At 40.5% G+C, this 23,610-nt stretch overlaps 1 long non-coding RNA gene across 1 annotated transcript; it reads right to left on the bottom strand.

Moving 5' to 3' along the window:
* Positions 1-2,908: 2,908 nt before the first annotated feature.
* LOC141752868 (uncharacterized) lies at positions 2,909-22,907 on the bottom strand. The gene is made up of 3 exons (XR_012590359.1): positions 22,727-22,907; positions 5,994-6,072; positions 2,909-3,103 (listed from the first exon to the last, which is right to left on the bottom strand). It is a non-coding gene; the product is annotated as an uncharacterized LOC141752868 (long non-coding RNA).
* Between the last annotated feature and the right edge of the window lie 703 nt (positions 22,908-23,610).

Genomic DNA, 23,610 nt, shown 5'->3' with positions numbered 1-23,610 from the left:
GTGTAGCTGAGCATTTGTCCAGGATTTCAGATATCCTTCTCTGACGTTTCAGCCTAATTCTGGAAAGAGATGTTGCTATAGAACAGGGCTGCAACAACTAATCGATTAAATCTATTAAAATTGATTATAAAAATAGTTGGCAACAAATTTCATCATTGATTAGTTGGATCTATGTCATGATGTGCATTACGTCCCAACGTCTCCTAAGGTGGGGCAGTAAGCCAGCCAATGAAGCGCCTAGAATCTAATCTAAACCAATCTAAAATCTGTATCCATTACAACCCCTAGTTTCTTTACAGACGGTTTAAGAAAAGGTTCACGGGGGGGTTGCTGCCTCCATTGGTTCCAAAAATAAAGACTCTGTCTTGCTCTCATTGAGCTTGAGAATATTTAAAGCCATCCAAGGTTTGATGTCTTTAAGACAGCCTAGCAAGGGCAAGAGCAGGTACAGCTGCGTGTCATCAGCATAGAAGCGGAAGGAGATTCCATACTTTCTAAGAATGGACCCCACGGGAGGCATGTACAAAAATAAAACAGGGCCAAGTATGGAGCCTTGGGGGACTCTGCATGGGAGAGGGGCTGAGGGGGATGTGAAATCATCCAAGGCAGACAGAAACTACGGTTAGCCAAGTAAGACCTGAACCATTAAAGAGCGGTACCTTTAAAACCAACACAGTGCTCCAGACGAGAAATTTAAATGTTGTGGTCCACTGTGTCGAAAGCAGCTATGAGATCTAAAAGCATAAGAATGGCTGAATCTCCAGAATCATCAGTTAATAAAAGATCTTTAAAAACCTTTAATGCAAACAGTTTACAACTGTACAAGTCCTTATACTGAGTATTTTCATTTGAATGGATAAGGTGACTGAGTTATAAGTACAGTGCGACTGAATGGGCCTTCACAGACATGAATGCATTATATAACTCTAATTATATAATTCATCATAAACCATGCATATCATCATAACAAGCTTTTTGAAAGTGAATCCATGCAAAACTGAGCACTTTGACTATGGATGTCTATGGGATCATCATATTTCAAACATCAATATACAGTAAAGGAAGTAAATTGTCTTGGTTGTAAAAACTGAAGGAGGATTTACAAATCAATAATGTATTTTTAAAAAACATATCTTTCTCAGGACTATCTCATTAAATATGAAAATGTGTTGCTGCTGCACAGCAATTTTACCAACTATATGATAATTATACTCTTGGGATTGAGTACCAAAGATTATAGATATATGCCTCTCCAGTAAGACACATTAACTGCCACTACCACTGAAGAGTTGTCATATACAATTATATTACTTATATCGACTACATTTTGCTGTAGGTTAATTATATTTTAAGTGCATTCAACTGATCAGATTTTGTCTGAGCATAAAGTTATTACTTTGCTGCCTTTTTTTAAATTTCCTTTTATAGTTTCCATCTGCATCTGCAGAGCCAGGGCCAAACTAACCCTAAAGGTCCTCAATTCTCCCATTCATACAGCCTGATGCACTGGATAGGTGGACGCCAACGTCATTTTAAAAGTTCTATCAATGAAAAAATGTCCATCAGAAAATCTGTTTCCAACTCGTATACTCCAGTTCATGTTCGAGACATGTACTGTACTGCCCTTGTGAAAATGTGCTCCCATTTAAAAAGGGAAAATTGCCCATTTTCAACCCAATCTCTGTCTATCTGAGTTAGGGATAGTGTGAAAACCGGCTGCAGTTCTTGCCGATGTTCTCTGTGTTTCTTGGCACAGCTGCAAAATCTGTTGTTCTTCCTTCTTCCAGTGACGTGACAGAGGCGTACTTGGTATATGGAAGCTGAGGGATGCAATGCCGCTCAAAAACGTCCTTGTTCTCTTTGCTTGTGTTACACTTCCAACAGCGAAACTGGCATTCCCAAAAAAAAGAGTGCAGAGGATGTTATGGATGAGGATTTTTGACACTATACATTTTACAGTGTTTTGGTTGACTCTGCCGTGTTCAACCGGAGAGAGGCTGCTTGAGGCTGCTGTTGCTACGGGGAAGATATGGCCAGCGGGGATCCTCCAGAATCTGCCGAGAGCAAACACCAACTGGTGGTTCCTTTGCTGAAATTGCCCTCTGATGCCAACAGAAACTGAATCATTCTGCTGTAGTGAATGTCAGCGTGGGCAGTTTGTGTTGGATGCTGTCGCCGACGACAACCCAGAGAGAGCGAGCCGAGTGTGCGTTACCATGCATAAAACTTTTCCTCCTCACTGGGACAGAGGTGTGCTGGCGACCTTCTCCAGGATCCCGAAGATAAACTGGAAAAACGACCAGCAGGGCGATTTTTGTCATTGGATTTTGCTAATTTAATGGTCCGCCAACAGCTCAGTGGGCCGCCGCACGGCAGAGTGATACAGAGGGGAAAAACAGAGTGTGGAGACGGCATATTTTCACATCTTACTGTGGTAATTAAGAACTTATTTTGACCAAACCAGAGTTGCTCATGGTTGGAACAGTGGAAAGACTAACGGACGAATGGTTTTGGTGAGTTTTATTTTGTTTCTGTCCAGTTTGAATGAAATGTGTTTTAGTTGTGTTAACAAGACAATTAAGCCGTTCAAGTTCATTGTAAGAGATAAACTTGAATTCAGAAGGTGTACGGTTGTATTTGTTCTGTTGAGGTGTAAGAATATTTCCTTCATTGACATTTTGTGAGTTTATTTTGTTCTCGCTGCTCGTGCAATGCATCCTGGTACATGTAGGCACAACTGGCATGGCTCTGCAGCAGGAGCTTTCTTGGTCGGTATAGCAGCACTGGGGAATTCATTTCTTCAGTGGACTACATTTACCATCAACACTGATTGGGCATTCACATAAAACCATTTTCTGTAATTCACCATGTTTTAACCTTTGTTTGCACACATAAATTAGATTTGAAGTTCAGTTGTGTAATTGGACCCATTTTAATAACACATTGAAGGACTTGTTAAATGGGTATAATTAATTAATGCTACCGAGCTCTTCTGCCTCTGTTTTCAGACGCAGTGTGCAGAGCTGTGCCGTCACTCTTTTGGTCTACAATACAGTTGTTTTTTTCCATTCTTTTGATGTTGGAGATAGTAGCCTGGCTATACCTATGAAGGACAAGAAAAGAAGCAACATGTGAACTCTAGAGGAGCAGAGATCCAACAGGAGCAAACACAAAAGAATTATTATCTCAGCTTTCACATACTGGAAGAAACCTTCTGCTTTAGCATCTGTTTTTTTTCATTATAATTGTGTAGTCTATTCATCACATCTTTTTCTGTCATGAAGCCAGGGATTCGAAATGACTTGAAATAGGGATGATTCAACAAGTCCTCCAAATTTAATGGAAAAATATTTTATTGTTATTGCCTTCCAAAATAGCACAAATGAGCATTTTTTAATCCACCACTCTTGCTAAGGTCTGGTTAGGTTTCGGCAAAAAAAAAAAAACCTGGTTACACACAAACTAACTGCTAGAAAGAAACAACATACAAGCAGATAAAGTTATTGTCACTGTGCTAACGCTTTATTGTGTAAAATCACGTCTCATTGTTTAAATATGTTATAGATCGCTGTGCAGTGATTTTGGCGTCTGATAAGCTTTTAAACTCATGGATCTATTACTCAAACTGGACAACCTGGATCCTGTTTCATCATCTGACTGGTAACAACAGGCGCCCACCAACACAGAGCTGTTTTTTTTCTAGATTCAAGATACTTTTATTGTCATTGTAGCATAAAAATATATTACGTTTGGTAACTTCCAGTGACCAGCAGCAAGAGAACAGGAGAAAATCAAGACGGTAAGATAAGGATAGAGGGAGCAGGATAAAAACACGTAATAAAAGATAAACACTAAAAAGGTATTGCACAGCAACATGTGTAAGTATTAGGGCTGTGTATTGGCAATACAGGGGTAACGATTCAATGTATTGCAATACTGTAAGCAAGGCGATATATTCCAATGTTTTCAAATTTAATTTTAGGAAAACTGTCATATTATAAAGAACACACTAGAAATATATCATTTTAAAATAGGAGAACACAACAAATGTGCCCCAAACCGTGTGGGATTTTCATAAAGTTGGCATGTCTTGTCACATATCTTGAGGTCAGAGTTAAAGGGAACCCTTTTGAAAATCGCCATGCCGGTTTTTCCTCGCCAAAATTGAGAGCATTGGAGCGTTATTTATCCTCCTTTATGAAAAGCTAGTACGACATGGTTGGTACCGATGGATTCATTAGGTTTTCTAGTTTCATATGATACCAGTATCTTCACTTTTGAAAAATCCCAGCATCTCAAAGAGTAACTGTTGACTCAACAACACTGATAAACAATCTTATTAACCTCTTCTTACCTATTGCTCCTTTTTGTTTTTCCTTTTTTTTTAAAAAAACATTATTTTAACAACAACCATTGTTCATCCAGTTCTTTCCACATCTGGACTTGAAGTGAGCTAATACAGTTGACAGTCTACGATGATAGCCCCCTTCCTCCAGACACTGTAATACTAAATGGGAGGAAGACGGCTGTATGGACTGCACTCCAGCGATAAAACTGGAGTAAACCATGGAGTAAATCCACAGCATTTTTAGGGGGATTAAGGGGCTGGCATGCCCACTGTTCAAACAAATTAGCTCTGAGCTGGTGCAAAACTCCCTAGTTATAATGTTAACATAGCCCTACAGGACATCTAGTATTGATAGATGGATCCCCTGGTGAACATCATAATAATAACTTTAGTTTGTAATTATAATCATTTTAATAGAAACAGATAAATGGCAAAAGAGCATTTGAATAAACTGCAGCTTAATATGCAGTATAGCAGCAGGGAACAGGTGTGCAGCTGATCATGCAATGAATGATCATGTAGATCAGCCGATACGAAAAGCAGATATACTGCAGGGTTGAATTATAATTAATTCAATATGAACAGTTAAGTGACAAGTTGTTTTACTGTAATATAATATAAATCTGGTTGGCTACCGTCTGACAATTCTGGCCTTAGAAAATAAATGTTCTTATTTTTTGAAGAATATAGCCTGACCTACTCACACATTGAACTGCTCAGAGATGGAGGACAGTGACCCAGATCAGATGCTTTCTTCAGCCATGAAAGACGGAGATGAAGCTACTATATTTTGCTTGATGTGACTTCGTCAATATTTCTGATTGAGCTATTCTCCGGCTTGCTAGTCATCTGTACTATAAAAACATAATTTAATTATTTATGTCAGCAATATTCTACTGAACTAAAGATGTGTAGTTTCAACATTACTAAAGGAGATTTCTTTTTATGGGATGACCAATTTGCACTGTTGTGTATGTGAGTGTGTGCGCTCTCTACACACACTGAAATAACCATTAGATAATGTGCTACTCTTTTAACCAGCTGTGTAGAGTAACCTGACATGTAGACCCCCATGGCTCTCTATCATAGTGAATGTACAAAGGTTAACACACCAACTGCTCGGCAGCCTCCTACTCACATATGAGACATAAGTTACCAGATGTAACTCCAGTAATATTCTGTGCATAAATGCAAAAGCAGCGTTAGTAAGAGGCTAAATGGTGCTGAAAATATTATGCTGAAGCTTTTTATCAATTACTTACCTAGCTAGCTTGAGCCAGCCAGCGAGGAAGACAGCTGAGAGATCGAGTGGGAGAGACAGAAGCCTTGAGTTATTGATGATGACTTCTATTCTGTGTCTATGAAAGCACCAGATGTGTTACATTGTTCAACAACCCTGCAAATATTTCATCAACCCGGGCGTTGATGCCGGGTCTGAACAGGTGCCACCACACCATGCAAGAGGAGACATAATAGCCCAGTGCAGGCAGAAAGGGAAAGGCCAAAACATGAAAATGAGGTTCTACTAACGACCTCGACCTATAGGTATAGAGACTGTTAGAATTAGCACAGAAATCAATACAAAGTGAACAATATTTTCCTATTTTAATTGTCCGCATTATTTGTCAATGTGGTAATACATTACCTATGATCCATGGGCAGTACTGTTCTCCTTCCAAGCTGCATCCTCCAGCACATCCCTCCATCCACACAACCCTAGCAACCTTGGTACCACAGGAGCAATTTTAAGAGGGTGACGGAGAGATATTTATATTTATATTTATATTTATATATATATATATTAAATATTTATTATTATTTAATTTAATTTAATTTTTTTATTTTTTTTATATAATTTTTTATATATAAATAATAAATATTTAATATAGTCAATATTTAACAAAAAATAAAATAAACCAACTTCTATTCAAGTTAAATGAACAGTGGTTTAACCTGCTGCTTCTGTTCTCATTTACAAAGTAAAAGGTAGAGCAATAATATTTAACAAAAAAACAAAGTGCATGGCGTCTCAGTAGGTGGAAAGACTGGTTATCTGTTTATAGAGATTACCTGTCAGATATCTCCAGACTACTTTTTTTGTAGGCCATTTTATTATTCTACAGCCCGGTCACATGTCAAGCCGCAGCTGTTTGAAGAACACGCAACACAAACTGCCATCACATCCGTGCTTTGGTAACGTGCTGTGGATTAAAGCAGTCCTTCAAAGACTTCCCAGCTCTTTAGTCAGCACTGTCACAAACAGCTTTCATTTGTATGCTTGTCTGCCTCGGTCCCAGAGCTCTTTCAAAAAAACCTTAAGTATCTGTCATAAGCACTGGCCGCATTCCCACGCGAATCAACCCGTCACTTGATTTCTCATTATAGAATAATTGAGGGACTTTGATGTTTCACTTGGACCACTGGCCTAAACTTTGGTAAAGGTGCATCCTCCTCTTTGTGAAGATATTGTGCCGGCAAGAAGTCTTTAAACTGCAAAGAATTATGATGCTCAGATGAATGCAAGGAAATCAAATCCATTGCTGCTCTGCTGGCCTTCTGCAGGGGATGAATTGTGTCTGCCCTTGAATAGACACAGCTTCCCCCTCAAAAAAGCAGACTGTCATATACTGTAATAACTCTCACCATCAAACATTTGTAGTCCTCTTGGATGGTAGATTTGTCACGGCTCTCAGTGGCCGTGGTAACTGTACACACTGAATTGTTAAAGAACATTAATTTCTTCACGAGCCAGCGCCCCCAAACTTTGAGACTCAGACCAATAAAAGACTTCATTTTGTTCAATCTCTTCCCTCTGTTTGTCTTGGATATCTGCTACCCTCCGTTCCTCAAGGTGAAGCACCAACTTAGCGATGTTGCCGGTGATAAATAGCTTCCAAGCATCTTTTGATGAGACGGTAAAATGCCCTGCTAGACACACCGAAGGGCTCCTCAATATGTTATGGCTGGCGAGCTCCCCAGCCATCACTTGCTTCAATTATTGGAGCCGCAGGAAGGAGTCAATAAAATGTTCTCTTTCCAATGAATGTGTCCTTCAGGTTCAGGTGCCTTGCTCAGAAGACCAGCACTTTTACTGTACTTTTATACAGACACTATTGATCCGATTGCCTGCGTGTAGTTCAGTCTGTAAAGAGTCGACGAAGGGGTCAAGAGAGTCCGGCAGAGATTTTAAGAATAACAGATAAGAAAGGACCAGCAGCCCAAACAAACTTGCCTTTAGCAAGTGACAGCAAGCTTGAAGATCAATATCAATCAAACATATTCAGTAATAAAAGTCAGCAATCAAAACAAAATGGTCCATGCCTTTGTTCAGTCTCTTCTGCAGCGGCAAAATATTTACTGCTGCACTCTGCGAGACTGAGGAATACTAATCAAGTTTTAAAATGTCAGGTCTCCTCCAGTAGAGCTTAAAGATTGACACGGAGAACTTTGATAGTTTATCGCCTGCAAACCTCCCCACAGAAGGAGAAAATTAGTGTGGAGAGAAGCTTCAATAGCTACTTAAAATAGATACATGTAGCAGTAAATAGGCAATAGTAAATCATTAAAAATACATACACACCTGTGCATATCACTGCAGTGGAGCAAATTAATCTTGAAAGCAGCTGAATATTTTTTTTCAGTAATACTGAACTTCCATGAATTTTAAACTAGCTCTCATGCTCCGATTTGTTCTGCGCCCACCACTTTTTACTTTTGTAATCTGCACTGTTAATTTGAATAACAGTGGGTAACACTGTCAGCCCTGAAAGCTCTGAGCAATTTTGTAATTTACATGCATAACTGTTCCCTGCTTGTTCAACGGAAGGCAGCGGGGTTTCTGGAAAATCTGTCAGTCATCAAGTCTTTAGTGTCAACACCACACCCATCAAGTTAAAACATGTCTGCTGCTGGACTCTTATTTTCTTATTTCACTGAGGTCAAAAATGAAGCTGCTCTCCTTATTCTGTAAAATGGGCGGCACGGGGGTGAAGTGGTTAGCACTGTCACCTCACAGCAAGAGGGTCGCAGACTCAAACCCGGCCTTTCTGTGTGGAGTTTGCATGTTCTGCGTTAGCGTGGGTTTTTCTCCAGGTTCTCCGGTTTCCTCCCACAGTCCAAAGACATGCAGGTTAGGGGGCTTGTAAAGCATATTAAAACATCAGCTCCACCGTTTGACACCCCGACCAGCTACCAAATAACAATACAAAACAAATAAAAGCTTAAATATGCTGCCTCCAACAACAACAACAAGAGTAAAATCATAATTCATCAATTTCACTTGCAAAAGGTATAACCTCTGCAATTAGTCATTAGTCATACAATGCAAATTAATTTCTAGTGTGTTTGCAGACAGCGTGACGGAATAGCATTATTAATTTCCACTCCAAAACTCCACCCATGAACACCCAATTATTCCCAGCTATGTCTTGAAACAAAATGAGCATTAAATGTCTCATTTACATTGTGAGAGAGTGAACTTAATGAGAAACATGCTAGTGAGAGCAATACATGAACCCCCGGTGTATACACAGGAATTAGTTTGTGCTTAATGAACACCTACTCGGTCACACAACATGGTGTATCAACAAGCACGATATACTGACAGAGCAATTTGTGTGTAGTCCTCGCATGAGACATACTATACAAGAGATGAAGTATCTCTAGAATGAATCCTCTGTGAATAACACTGCAGCTTTCAGTCTGAAGTCTTCCTCTCCACACCTCCCGTCTCTTCTCTCTTTGCCTGCTCAGGACTTTTTTTCTGTTTGATGCCTGCATTGACAACCAGTGAGAGACACTCACAGTGACTTTGGGTTTCGTCCTTGAACGAGGTAAAGCTTAGAGTAACAGAGCAGACGCTGGTTGTAATGGACTAACTAAGATCACAAAGATTCACAAAGTTTATTAAAATACCAGAAATGTGCTTGTTAAATCATCATGACATGCTTAGTGTAAAACAAGTAATGGTTTACATTATTTATAACAATGTGTAGGGCCATTCTCCTAGAATATAGCCTATCAAAACAAGTTGTGAGTGTATAAGGTCTTAGAACATTATGAAAGAAGTATATGATGGTCATCCTCATGCTCTATTATGTACTTTACTATAATTTAACCAATTTTACCACTTGAGAATTGATAAAATAATCAAAAATCCCTCCAAAATACCACATTAAGACACCAAGACCTTGAGGAAATCGATTGGATGGCGAGCACTTCTGCCGTGAAACCTGCTCAAGGAAACCCTATATTGTCAATATAGGATAGCCATCCATCCTCTGAATGCTCTAGGTCTCTAGTTTGTGGCTGTAACGTTTCATGAGGCTGTGATTATCCTAGATGTCACCACAGGTCATTTTATACGGTGACATCAAGCTTAAAAAAAAATGGTCTCACTATAATGAAATGTCTCCTATGGGGACTAAAATCATCACACATGAAAACAACTGGGCTCATTGGATCCACAAGAGTCTCAGCTTTACAGTCATATCCAATTTGTTTAATTCCAAAACTGTTTTGGGACCCCAGTATGCAGAAACCTCAATTCACCGCCATCATTCAGATATGTTGAGGTGAGAGGTCAAGAGAGCTTTGTGAATATGGCCATGCCAGTTTTCCCCTCGCCAAATTTAGCCTTATTTCTTAGCATTATTTAGCCTCCTTCTCAACAAGCTAGCATGGTTGGTACCAATGGATTCCCTAGGTTTAATATACGAGCGCCTGCCACAGCCTCGACAGTAAAGTCGGCCGAGGACGCCGGCGTCCGCAAGGAATGGAAGAGGTTCTTAACTTAGTTGATAATGTTTAATATGAAGCCCCTCTAAGTTGGAAAACAACCGGCCAATGTTTTCGCGGACATACATGTTGCTTAATAGTTCAATAGCTGAATCAAATGCAACAGTAATATAATGAATGGCCTTTAGTGTGTGTATGTGGCCATATTAATGGTATTGCATGTTTAAAATTAAACTGAACATTTTAAAAGATAACCAAGTGGTTTTAGTTTAATTCCCTACCTTCCTGTGGCTTCTGGTATTAACAGGAGAGTAAATCCATTACTGTGAATATTTCATGGCCTTTGTGTTTTTTCCAAGTGACCTTGTTGTAACATGGTGACACAGCTGCAGGTAGGTCTATACTCTTTTGAAAGCTCGTCCTGTTGGTGCTTTCAGGGACACATTGACATCTGAGACTGGTGAGTCAGCTGCCTGAATAGCAATCTTTAAAATGCAAGAAACAATCAACTTAACATTCAGTCAGTTTTTTTGGATGTGTGTTCATGAATGCACTATCAAGTAAAATGTCTGTTTACTCCACTGTGAGTGCCAAGGCTACGGAGTGGAGGCTAGGACACGGTCTTGAACTATGGGGGTACGACACATGCACAGTGTAACTGAAGCTGCAGATGAGCCTTTTATGCAAGTGCAGACCAGATAGTACTGCACGTGTTGTACCCCAATGATATGATGCAATATGGCGCCGTGACATCTTTTTTAACCCTCCTTGGTGAGTGCAGCAACACACAACAGTATTAAAAAAAAATCTTATGAGCCCAGTGCAGAGCGGCGGCCGTGAGCTAGCCCGTGGGGCACATCTGAGAGATTCACATGCAATAAAAAGCACGCAAAGCGGGCCCAACTATGTCAAAAAAAGCACGTGTGGCGGCTGCAGAACCTGTTTTTTTTTTTTGTTAACAGTTTAGAGCAGCCACACGGCCCGTGTGAGCCGGCTCAATGTCTGCATCTATACGGACATGAAGAAAATAAAGATTTTTTTTTTTTTTAAATCTAGACTTCCTGCTTTCATTTCAAAATATAAGCCCTCAAGTGTTTTTTTCTGTGGAAAGAATTCCTTCATTTGTTAACACATGGCTTTTATTCTGAAATATTTACAGGACAGTGTTGTAGAACATGCAGTGACTTGCAGGGCTCCATTAATGAATAAAGTATCGGGTTTTAATTGTGGATTATTACTATTATTTACAAATGACCACACATTTCTTAACCTTTTTCTGTCTAAAATAAATATAAATGACATTTATAATGAAATGAAATGGTCATTATGAAAGGTGAACACTATGTAAAAAGAAAGAGCTGACAGTAGCAGCCCAGCAGCAGAGGAAACGCTGTCGGTGTGGACAACACACTCGTGAGACACGCATCAATTCAGCGAAGCAGCCGTCACGCACTGCTGGCGTGCCCAGTCTGGCCCGAGCGTAACATTCTCTGCTCAGGTAGACATTACTCCACTATATCTTTACATAGCAAATAATTGTTTGCTGCTATATTAATGCTCTGAATCAACACATCATATCTGAAATGTAACAACGAAATGTGCCAGAAACCATTAGAACATCAAATGTAAAGCTTTCATGAACACATTATAGAATCACTGTGTCATATGAATTAGTAATAGTAGCAAAATAGATGTTTATAGTATGAATTATTAGTTTTAATTGGGCCCTTGCATTCCCTCCACACTCTCCCACTCACTGTGCTGGTGTCTATCAAACAGTTAATTTGTGAGGCCACCGGATACATTATTGATGCACTATTAGTACCACTCTGCTTTGAAAAAAAAGAAAAGAAAACAGCCATCTCAGTAGATAAATATGCAACGAAAGAAATCATTAAGCAGCCCGGCCGAGCTTGACTGCCACGAAGTTCAGCAAAGTGCAACAGCAGTCAAGCCCATGTGTCTATAAAATCCCTCGGATCAATTGAAGAAATCAGTGACAAATCCCAACAGGAATAGCACGGCCGTTTGGCAAAAAGCAAGTCACTGGGGCAAAATTGATTATTTGACAATCCTGCTTAACTCCACACGTCAAGCCAAGCCTTATGGATTATCATTACACTCATGAACAATCACTCACACAAATAGTGTGCTGGCCGGCCTGAAGATGTCAAGCACGGCTGCGGTGGATGACTGGTGGGTATCTGATCTCTGCATGTCAAATTACTCATCAACAACCAGCCAACGCACAATTTTGAATACAGGACTCATTTTGTCAAAACACGACACACAATTCACACAGAACACCTCAGATCTTTTGGAAAATGAAACACATCATTCACAACTAAACAATACTTTATAAAAACCCAATTTTGTCATCGTGGTTCATAGGATCTGATGCTGTTTGAAGATGTAACACACTGCTGGGCTCAATCTAAAAACACTTTTACCTTTTCTACTTTTCTAATGATATAGCAACGCGTTCTCATCCCAACTCGTCATGTACTGACTCTTTGTCGGACCCCTCGGCGTCACTCCTTACGGTCGCAGTAAACTCGTGCCTAACAAGCCCTCGGTGTCGGTCACAATACACAATACACACATTAATGTTGTGACTTAAGCAAAATGAGTTCAGGCAATAAAACCACTATAGTTGTGAACGTTGTGAACATGGGACATGAACGAACAGCTGATTGTAACATGACGCACGGGACACGAACAGCAGCCTCCTGGATGAAAGCCCTGTGTTTGTTGGACCCATCCACCTCCACTCCCGGCGCACTAACCCTAAGCATTTAATATTGACACAGATGGGTTTAGATGGTAGTTAATGGAAAGTTTGGTTACTTTGTAGTAGTAGTAGTTTTGTACTGAAAATCCAAAACAGACCATATGCTAAACAGAATATAGAACATAAACACAACAAAAACATTTGTGGAGACAAAAAAGAAAACATAAGTTACAGTTGTTGTTTTTTTTTAAATTGCTAATACACATTTTTGACAACAGAGGCCTGTACTACAAAGCGCGTTCAACATACCCAGGGTATCTTCTCGTTATCTGGCTTCTATAACCCTAACAACTGAGATCACGCTAAGCGGTCCTACGAAGGTTGGTTATTAGCGCGTTCACATGAACGGGGCGGGGTTTTTGCAGCATCTGACCAATCACAGACATGGACAAGTCCACAGATTTGCAGACAGACAGGCAGAGCGGCACATTTCACAAAGGAAGAGCAAACTATATTAGACAAATTCGAAGAAGTTAAACACTTAATCAGACTAAAATTAACACAGTTGAAGCTGCCAGATACAGGAAGAACAGCTGGCAAAAGAAAAAACTCCCGATGTGTGAACGTGTAAATTAACAGAATTATTAATTTAACGGAACACTCAAAAGTAAGATATACTCGTCTAGAAATAAATAGCTTTTAAATGTCTGACGGATGACTCGATTATACCTAATCACACCCAGTAATATCATTGTGGCGTGTATGAGTAGTTGAACCTTCTTTCAGCTGCGTCCCTCCTCTCAGGTGGTGGGAAACAGACTCAAGAGGAAGTTAAAAAATATGTATGAAAATATAATTCAAAGCTGTAAACAACCACAGCATAAATCCAGCTGTCCTTCCTTTGTCAGTTTAAACTGTGTTGTTTTTAGTCTGGATTATGACTTAAACCTCTTCATATGTGTGTAATATTATCATACGATCCGCGCACTGAGCTTTGATTGGTCAGTAGGCAGTGCTTTTATAGGAGTTGATCTCTTATCTGGAACATAACCTTCCATTGTTGTTGTAGACAGGTTCTCCCCTGTGGTCTTTTCAAAGTGCTCACATCCTGATTGATGAGTCGACAATCAAGCATGTTGGGCCAGGTGGCACTTGTATTGTCCAAATGGTCTATGGGTGTGTCATTTTGAATAGTGCTTTCAAATGACAAACAAGTGACTTCATGTCTGATTCATGTGTCTCATGTAGAGAACCGTGTGCAGTGTGTTACAAAAAGTTTCCGTGTTGAATTGCAAATTGGGTGCAAAGCAGAAAATGTGTTTAGAGTTTTGGAGACTTGAGCTGAGATTTTGCTCTCTGAGTGTCAAGTTTCAATAATTGTAATTTATGTGTCATGTAAAAGTGTTAGCAATTGAAAAAAAAAAAATAAAACTGTAATTCACAATATCAGCCTTCGTCCAGTTCACAGAGCACATTCAGAGCTGTTAGAAGCAATATGGATTCTGTGAGAGTAGGCGAGGTTAACCGGGGGAGGCTTATACAACAGTTCCATGAAAGTTAATTGCTCAGACACATGATGTGAACAGTTGGCTTGGATACCAGAATTATTATTATTACAGTAGAACAGTTGAATAACAACTATGCATGTATCCTAATGTTGCTATTGTAATTGAAGTCAAAGTCAAAAAGACCCTGATAAGGGAACTAAATAATTTCAATAGCTCAACAGGCATTCCAAAAATTAATTATAGGAATGTTAAAAAAACAAACTCATTGCTAAGACTTTGATATATTGCTGTTGAAGTTTCTTCACTTTGACTCGGCACTGATCTACTGTGTGCACGGATCCCTTCCCTCCAGTTTATCTCAAATTACTTTATAAACCTCACTATTTTTGTGGACTTTATTTAGCGTACTCTGTACGTTCTCTTTGGTCCAGATGTCAAGCAAACATCGGACTTCTGCAGAAGTCCAGGCCAGTCCTCTCCCACTCATGTCAACCTGTCGTTTACCTGTGTCCATCTCAACAAATGCCTGCACTGGCAGCCTGCGTTATGGTTCACCTGGAAACGGTCCGAGACCACCACTCATTTTTGGTCCGCACCAGAGTACGATTACTGCGTTCACAACCGCCTAAACAAGCCGCACCAGAGCTTGATAAACATTGACTAAGTCTTGGCTTGTGAAAACAGCCTTAAACATTCTTTCTGTAACATATGACCGAAATATTCAGGTTCTGCCTGATCTGTTCTGCCATAGAATAGGACCATACCGGGCTAGATGCTGATGTGACATACGCAGGTCGAGCACACACATGCAGAATTTATAGCCCCCGCTTCAAAACTTTTGCTTTTCTCTTATGAGATATTTAACACGATCAGCGTTGCTGTTCCGTCTACTCTAGCATCAAAAGGTAACAGCTGAGATGTGTGGAGTGGAGTGGAGTAGAGGCTGTTTACGTTGAATGTGATCATTAGCTCCAGAAGTGAAAGGAAAGGTGTCAGGTTGGGGCCTCCAGAGTCAACCCCGCTATACTCAGTGAACCAACCTGCCGTTCACCCCCTGAATGAAGATCTGCATATTTCAGCTGTCTTCTCTAATGCTGTATTCCTTTCACTCACCTGTCATGGCCGTCACAGAATGAAGGTTACGATGTAACCTTAGTTCTATAAGCACAGGCAAAGCCCTCTCTACTAGACTCCATGGATACAGTGGGTGGAGGCCGATAGATGTACACCCTGACACCACGTCAACCCAACCACACTGATCCAGACACCGCAGCCCAACTACTTCTTTATAACCTATAGGCCGCCACAGCAGAGAAGTAAGGGGCAGTAAAAGCCGTGGTAAAGATGGCTTACAGGTTTGGGTGGGAGCGGGGGGAAGTCCCAGCGAATCAAAGTCGATGGCGAGCTTCTGCGGACCGTGGAACTGCCAGACACCAAGGACACATCATCCTTTATATATTGCGGTAACGCACGTATTGGCAGTTTACATTAATGCAAATCTCAGTGGGCGAACGTGTCATTGGAGGAGAGTATTACCCATAGAGGACAGTAGAGGGCGGAGCCTGTGTGAGTTAGAACAGACAGAGGCACATATTTCATGCAGCAACATTGAAAACTGAAAAATAAAGAAGCCGGTGTAATTCTTATGAGTGTTGCCCGCGGACCTCCCGGAGAGTAAATTGCACTGTGTCAAATTGTTTGCTTGTATGCCAGAAAACAGCAACCGGCTATCTACTCTAACAATTCTTCCAGCTAGAGAAGGAATAATTGTTACAATATTTCTGCATTCTGTGTGCTGAAAAATACAGCTGAAGAAAGAGGGATCGGATGATTTTTTACATAGAAAACAAGTTTTGTCGGGGAGCGGTGAGAAAGAGAGAGAGCAAAAGATGAATATGCCAGAGGCTCCAACTCCGGGGACCTGGGGGAAGAGGATGGCATATTCAATGCCAGCATTTTCATGCTTTTTTATTCACCACCAGCATCTCTTGTATTGCACACAAAAGCGACCCCCCAGTCATATTAATCCACATTTCAGTGTCAGTTCTCTTTCATAGGGACTGCATAGGGATTTGCAATGACTCCAAGAAGAGAATGGCAGATGCGCAAGGAGCTGTAAAAATATATATGTGTGTGTGTGTGTGTGTGTTGGGGCTTAAATAAAAGGGAAATCCCACAACGCTGAGCTGGATAGCAATGTTTAAGTTGTACAGTTTAAGATGTACGATGCACCTTGTGTGCACGTTGGGGATGGGATGGCATTGGGAGAAGTGCTGCAGAGCAGAGCAGAGCAGAGCGGAGGAAGGCTCGCTGCCTGCTAATGAAGCCCTGAATTGCGTTTGATGAGTTGACGGCTGCTGCGTCCATGTGCTTGAACGTTCTCCAGTCATAGATTATCTTTTTTATGGTAAATGACACTTCCGCCCGAGAGAGACGGATGAACAGCCTGACTTTTTCTGACATTTATTTGTGTTGCTGTTTGGCATGATAATCACTTCCTGGCCATATGATAGGCAAGCTATCAAATCAGACCTCACTAACAGCAAAGTCACGCAAGGAGGGATTTCATCTCATTGTGCTGAATCGTGTTAAAGCTCAAAGCTTCATCTTCATGTCTAATTAGCCGGTAAATAATGCGATTGTAAGTGCAGGTCGCAGACAGCTCAACAATATTCAAGTTTTAGCGAGCATTAACGAGAAATGAGTTGACACAGTTGGCTTTGTTCATATAAGCACAGCAGATCACAACAGGAACTAAAGGACGGAGTTCAGTAGAACTCATCCTATCATCATCTTATTGTCGTCGTTGTAATGAGGACAACTGAAGATCACAAATGAAAGATATAATAATGTGGATAAAAAGGGATACAGGTGTTGCCTTTCTAATGTCCTCAGGCATCAGGTTGCCTGAGAGGATCAGCGCACAAATGACTAATAGAAATTCAGACGCATCTTCAAACTAGAGCTTTGCTCATAGAGCCCTGGGCGAGAAACCCACGGTGTACTGTTTTCAAAACCAGATAAAAGAGAAAGTAATACAGATTCAGGCCTATCCACATCCTGCTCAAAAGTTTAAAGCTACTAATTTAAGATGATTTTTTTTTTTATTTGGATTCTTGTAAAGAGCCTCGCTGCTCCGTCACTTTCAGTTTATTTTTATTCACAACACAGTTAAGATAAAAGTGCAATCATAAAACATAAAGGAGACGTGAAATGGGACACCCTGATGAGCTGAAGCTTGAGAATAGGGGCCAAAACACGAAGCAGACAGTAAACATATATTTTAAATATTAACACGCCGTCTAGATTTGAATAAGTATAATACAGTAACATTTACAATGTCCAAACCACTTAAACTTGCAGAAGGCAGTATATTTTTGGCATCATTGGGTGAAAATTACATAATAACCTTTCAGCATATTGTAATTCAAGTGATCTGAGAGACTTCTGCACCTCCTCATGGCTCTGTTTACAGGCTTTAAAACATCTAGCCTGAAGACTTTGGCCAAGCACAGGTCATTTCAGAGAGAGAGCGCTCCGACCAAATGGTCAAACTAGGCAGCACTGATCAAATATGAATCAATATTCTGTTAGTGTAATGCCTATTTCTCTCCTCAAATGTTTCCAGAATCATCTTGTAGAGTTCTGTTTAGCTGTAAAATAAGTTTGCTCCGGCTGCTGGGCGATGCTTGGTATTTCCTTAACTGATCTCAACACGGCTGCTGGGTCACAAACTTGATCAGCGCTGCCTAGTTTGATCGGAGTTTGCAGAGTGATTGATAGCAGGCTCATAGACGGCAGACTCCAGATCGGCTCTGATTGCTTGTTTTCCTCTGGTCTGTGAAATCGTGCAGATGCCATAAGGAGCACCGGAGGACACAGAGGCACATGATTTTTTTTCAGATAACTGGTCTCATGCACTACTGTCAGGATATAGTGACTGTTTAGTAAAATGTATTTTTTTTTTTAAATCATATTTGCTCCAATTCTACCCACTGCAGCTTTAAGACTAACCAGAGACCCTAAAAACAAATTAACCTAACCTAATCCCAAAACATTTATTCCATCAGTCGTCCCATTCTAAAAAGGGAAGATAAAGATGAACACAGGCTGAGAACATCTAATGTTCAACACATATTGTTCTTCATCTTCCTCTACTTGTTCCTCTTTTCTTTCTACCTCAAGATGATTTGCACCTCAGATACTGCAAGTTCTAACACAATCAAATTCAAGTGACATATTTTAAATGATCCCCACTACTAATGCAAAGAAATGTGTTGAACCTCGACAATCAGTTTCTGTTGCCCATTTCATTAATTTAGCCCAAAATCCATAGTTACAGTCTGCACTGTACACGACAGCATCCTTTGACCTTCCTTAGACCCCCCCACTCAAAAAAAGAGAGGAGACCTGAGGAAGAGCAACGGAGGAGGGATCCCTCTTCCAGGACCGACAGACGTGCAATAGATGCTGTGTGCACAGAGTAGACAAAAGTTATACAGTTACAACATGGAGAAACAGAATGACAATATTTGGTAGACAGACTGTAAACATAAAGTCGGCTATATGAAGAATCCAAGAGGATGCAAGCCACAAACGTTGACTGCTGCTGTGTAACTGCTCGGACCGCAGCCACACAATCTCCTCTGGAAAGAGGACAAACACACACATACACAAGAGACAGACTCGAGGACACCTTTCAAACAGAGGGACAGAGACAAGGACAAATCTGTTGTGATCTCTTTTCACCATGTTTTTTTTTTTTTTTCTTTTCAGTCAAAGCCCGCTTTTTGTACCATTTCTCTCGCCAGGCCAACCTCATAAATGACATGGTGGTCATGCTTCATAGCACCACCACCAGGCCAAACTCACATTAGTATTAGAATTTAGCTTTAAAACATGTAAAGAAGAAGGATGCATGATTCTAAACAGGAAGGTTTAGAATCAGCGTCCCTCGTTCTTCGCAGACAGATCATTAAATCAGCTAAATAAAATAACAAACATCACTCAACCCCATCGCCTACTATTGTCTATATTTGAATGAACCTCTCGCTTGCCTTCCTGCGTTATCATCCACGGCCGTGCAGTTCAGCGGATGAGATCGGCGCATGATGCGTGCATATAAAGACATACTGTAGATATGAAACAGTTTTGTATGAATACAGATTTCGGAGGAGACCAGCGGCGTTGCTAAAAGCCTGCCCTTTCAAAATTACTTTCTTGAAAAAGCCATATTGACATACCCGGTGTGAAAGCTTGACAGGCCTAGGTGTTTAGTGAATGTTTCATATGTCTTTTTTTTTAAATCCTACCTCATTTTTAATCAGAAAAAGTCTTGCACATTTAATGCAAGACATTACGAGAGTGTCAACACTAGATCAGTTGTTACAAGCAAATATACTCATGTGGGATCAGTTGATGAAATAAAAGCAATAGCTCATCCATGTGGAGTCCTCGCATCAGTCAGTCATTGTAGACTCACGCTGAGGACGATTAAAAATAGTATGGTTACTGTCAGAGCACTGATGATAGGAAAGAAATCTGGAGACGGGATGGTGAGTCAGAAAATTGGATGGAAATGAGAAGCATAGATGTGATTCATTGTAGAGCATGAATACGATTAAATGCTGGCTAAGGAAGTGTTTTGACTGAGAAGAATAAACGGTGGACAGTTGGGGGTCAAATGAAACACAGATGGATCGGATGCATACGCGACGGCTGGGTGGACTCGTTCCAGGGCCATTTAAATAACCTTGGTGAGTTCACAGCCACTCTGGAGCATCAGTTCAAATAAAAGTTGTCCACAAATTCCATATAAGTTTGGCACTATTCATACTTATTAAATTGTGCCCCCACTTATACTGTTCCTCTTTGTGATCAATAATTAAGTTGTCCCTTTATGTCACATACTGCACCACTCAATGGAGCCATTAACAAAGGCGTCTCTGTTCAGAGCAGAGTATTACGATGTGCATAATGGTCCTGCTGAATCCTAATGCAGGGACAAGTCAGATCTACATGCATCAAATGAAAGATGAGCACAGTATTAGAAAAGCCTCTGCCCACAATGGGGATAATGGAAAAGAGCGGCGGTGTTACAAACTGACATTCAGCAGTGAACCAAAAGCTGCTGCAACTTTTCCTTTGTCATCGTCTGCAGCCGTGTTTCCTGTCGGAGTATCCTGCAGCTTTTTTCCCCATCTAGAAAATTACAAATTATCCACTTCAAAATAAAAAAGTAAAAGCAATAAAAACAGGAATCCATTCAGTTCTCTCTTCAGAACTTCTTCGTTTTCACTCAAAAGTAAACCTGCATTGAAGCCACTTCACTGGGAACTCATTTAGAACTCAAGCCAACATTTCCTCACATGAACAATCAAATAGCCTGAACTGAAATCTTGCTTGCTTGTGTTGGGGACATTTTTCTCTGCAGAAAAATATCTGGGTTGTCACTTTTAAATTCACTGATTAACAGCTCAGAGTGCTACGTGTAAACTCCAACAAACCACCACTTGAATATTTCTGTAGCATTAAAGGGGACATATCATGTTCATTTTCAGGTTCATGCTTGTATTTTGTGTTTCTACTAGAACATGTTTACAAGCTTTAATGTTAAAAAAAAACAACTTTATTTTCCTCGTACTGTCTGTTTGAATATACCTGTATTCACCCTCTGTCTGAAACGCTCCGTTTTAATGCATTTCAACGGAATGGCAATGGAATTGCGTTGCTAGGAAACAGCTTGGGTCCATGTTTACATCCTGTCAGCTTATGTCATTCACTTACACTGCAAAAGGAAATAAACTGGGACACATTTAGTATGTTTACATTTAAAACTGTGAAATGGTGTAAATATTGTAGATTTGTGACATCACAAATGGACAGAAATCCTAACGGCTTGTTTCGGACGCACAGTCTCTGAATACGGGCTGTGTGTATTTCTCCATAGATTGAGTGTTTTGATACTTTCACAGTATTTATATATCACTTAAACCTGTTTTATAATATAAAAGACATACACTTTTTACAATATGGGACCTTTAAAATGGGCTGCCTCAACCAACTGCTATGCATATACCATTACAATGTGTGCTCCTTGATTGCTAGTTTTAACGCCATGCAAGACATCTCAAATGATAAATCACTATTATTCCTTAACAAACACCTACAAAGCAGGTCTCTGTGCTGTATCTGATGTGCAAATAAATCCACTACAAAGCCATGTTTATTAAATTAGAGCATCACAGAGTGCACCAGAGTTTCCTCTGAGAGTTAAGTCCAGTCCAATGCTCTTTTCCTCATCTGATCCCACTATAACAGTTAACAGTGTTTACTGCCACACGCCCACAGGAGCAGTCGGTGGAGCTGATTAGAAAACTGTCTGATGAGGGTAAAGGATGAGCCTCTAGACCTCCATCATGTGGACTGTGCCTGCAGACAAATCCACCGAACTTCATAAACAAACTCAATCAATTGCGACAAGAGGACCATCTGAGTGGGCCTGCTCTCTCAGCACAAGAGACGAGACTGTTTTCAATCCGAGGCGTTGAATAGTTGTGGGTATTCCCTTGGATAACTACAATTTCTGACCAAGCAATCATGAGCAAAAAGCAGTTGCCGTGTGAGATGAACTTCAGCCATCAAGGTGTTTCTGCATTAGTGAAGATAAGGGTAATAAGGAGGAGGCAGAGGTGTGGACATAAGTCACAGGATTTGGGTTCAATTCAAATTTGTATTTAAAGTTTTTAAATTTAAAGCAAAGTTGCATTAGAGGAACTAGAAGTGCACTCGGAGAGCGCAGACCTCCGCCAAGGCAGGTTTCATGTACGTCGTTGCCCCCCACGACTTCAAGACTCCAGATTACAAGACTGCAATTTGTGTACTGTGAACAATACAGCGGTCTGAAGCAGTGGCGTAGGCAGAAATCACAGTGTGGGTGGGCACAGATAAAATCAGGTGGGCCTGTCCTGTCCAAGAACAAACATCTACTTATAAGACTCTAAAAGGCATTATGTTAACTACAATAGGAGCCATGCACCACAGTTTAATCCTACAAGCCTTCTACATCATCATCATCAGAGGGAATGTTACAGGTCACCTGACATGTATATTTATCTTCTGTCCTCACTCTTGTTCAGCTTTGTTCACCTTGTTTTTAGCTGCATTTCTATTTCCGTCGTACGATGAGAGCAAAATAACCAGAGACAAACTCCTGGTAGCTGTTGTGTGTAGGTCTACTCATACCTGGACAATCAAGCTGATTCTGATCCAACAAGACAAACAGAAACAGCATAGCATAGCATAGCATAGCACATATTCACACACACAGCTGGCAGCAACATCAGCATAAAACCCAACAAACAATAATAATGAAATTGGCCATTAGTCCATAAATGATCTTACTGTTGATGATTCCAGCAGGAGACGACGGGGCTTCTTGGTGTTGAACACTGAAATGACTTCATAGTCCCTTTCAAAGGTGAGCAGGGACAAAGAGTTCAGTCTGATGTGATGCCCTGATGACAGTTTTTATCTTTCACCAGTAGGCCTTGTTCTGGGTCCAGTACTGAAGTGTATCTGTAGCAACAAAGAAAACCTACAACAAGTTACACAATGATGAAGCCAACTAGGGCACTAAGGCTACTGATTCAACTGTAGATCACAGCTTTAACACAAAGGTTTGGAGGCCGAGGACAGAACAAGGCTGCTGTCAGACTGCTGTCAGACTACCTGAGCATTTTAAACTGCAGAGATGATGGTTGGACCAATCAGCAGCCTACACACCCCAGACCAAACCCAAACCTCCAGCCAATCAGAGAGAGAGCACCTAGATGGGAAACAAAGATCCTCACCAGACAAAGACACTCACTCTCACACAAACCACAGCCACATTGCAATATACGGTTGAGAATGATAGATCATAGAATATGATCTGCTATAAAGAAATAACAGACGGCTGTGATTAACCAATCAGAATCAAATATTCAACAGAGCCGTGTAATAATCCTTGTTAAACTCTCCTGAAATGTGTAAAACCATAAACCAGCACTCAGTTATAAAATGATGGAAAGTCCTCCTCATTCAATCGTGTTCTCCTGTCATAAAACTAAAATGGCCATTTTTTATTTATCTGTAACATAACTCCCATAAAACTGAGCAATGTTTCATGTCTGCACGCCACAGAATGAAAAGAGACTATACAACAGCCAGCAGAGTAATATAACGGTGGGGACTCGGCCATCGGGAGGACAGAGATAATTTCCAGTCCGGCCGGCTGAATGAGACGA

The sequence above is a fragment of the Sebastes fasciatus genome, chromosome 16 (assembly GCF_043250625.1).
Source record: "Sebastes fasciatus isolate fSebFas1 chromosome 16, fSebFas1.pri, whole genome shotgun sequence".
NCBI lineage: Eukaryota > Metazoa > Chordata > Actinopteri > Perciformes > Sebastidae > Sebastes > Sebastes fasciatus.
The sequence above is the reverse complement of the archived record's forward strand: the minus strand, read 5'-3'. Positions and strand labels throughout refer to the sequence as shown.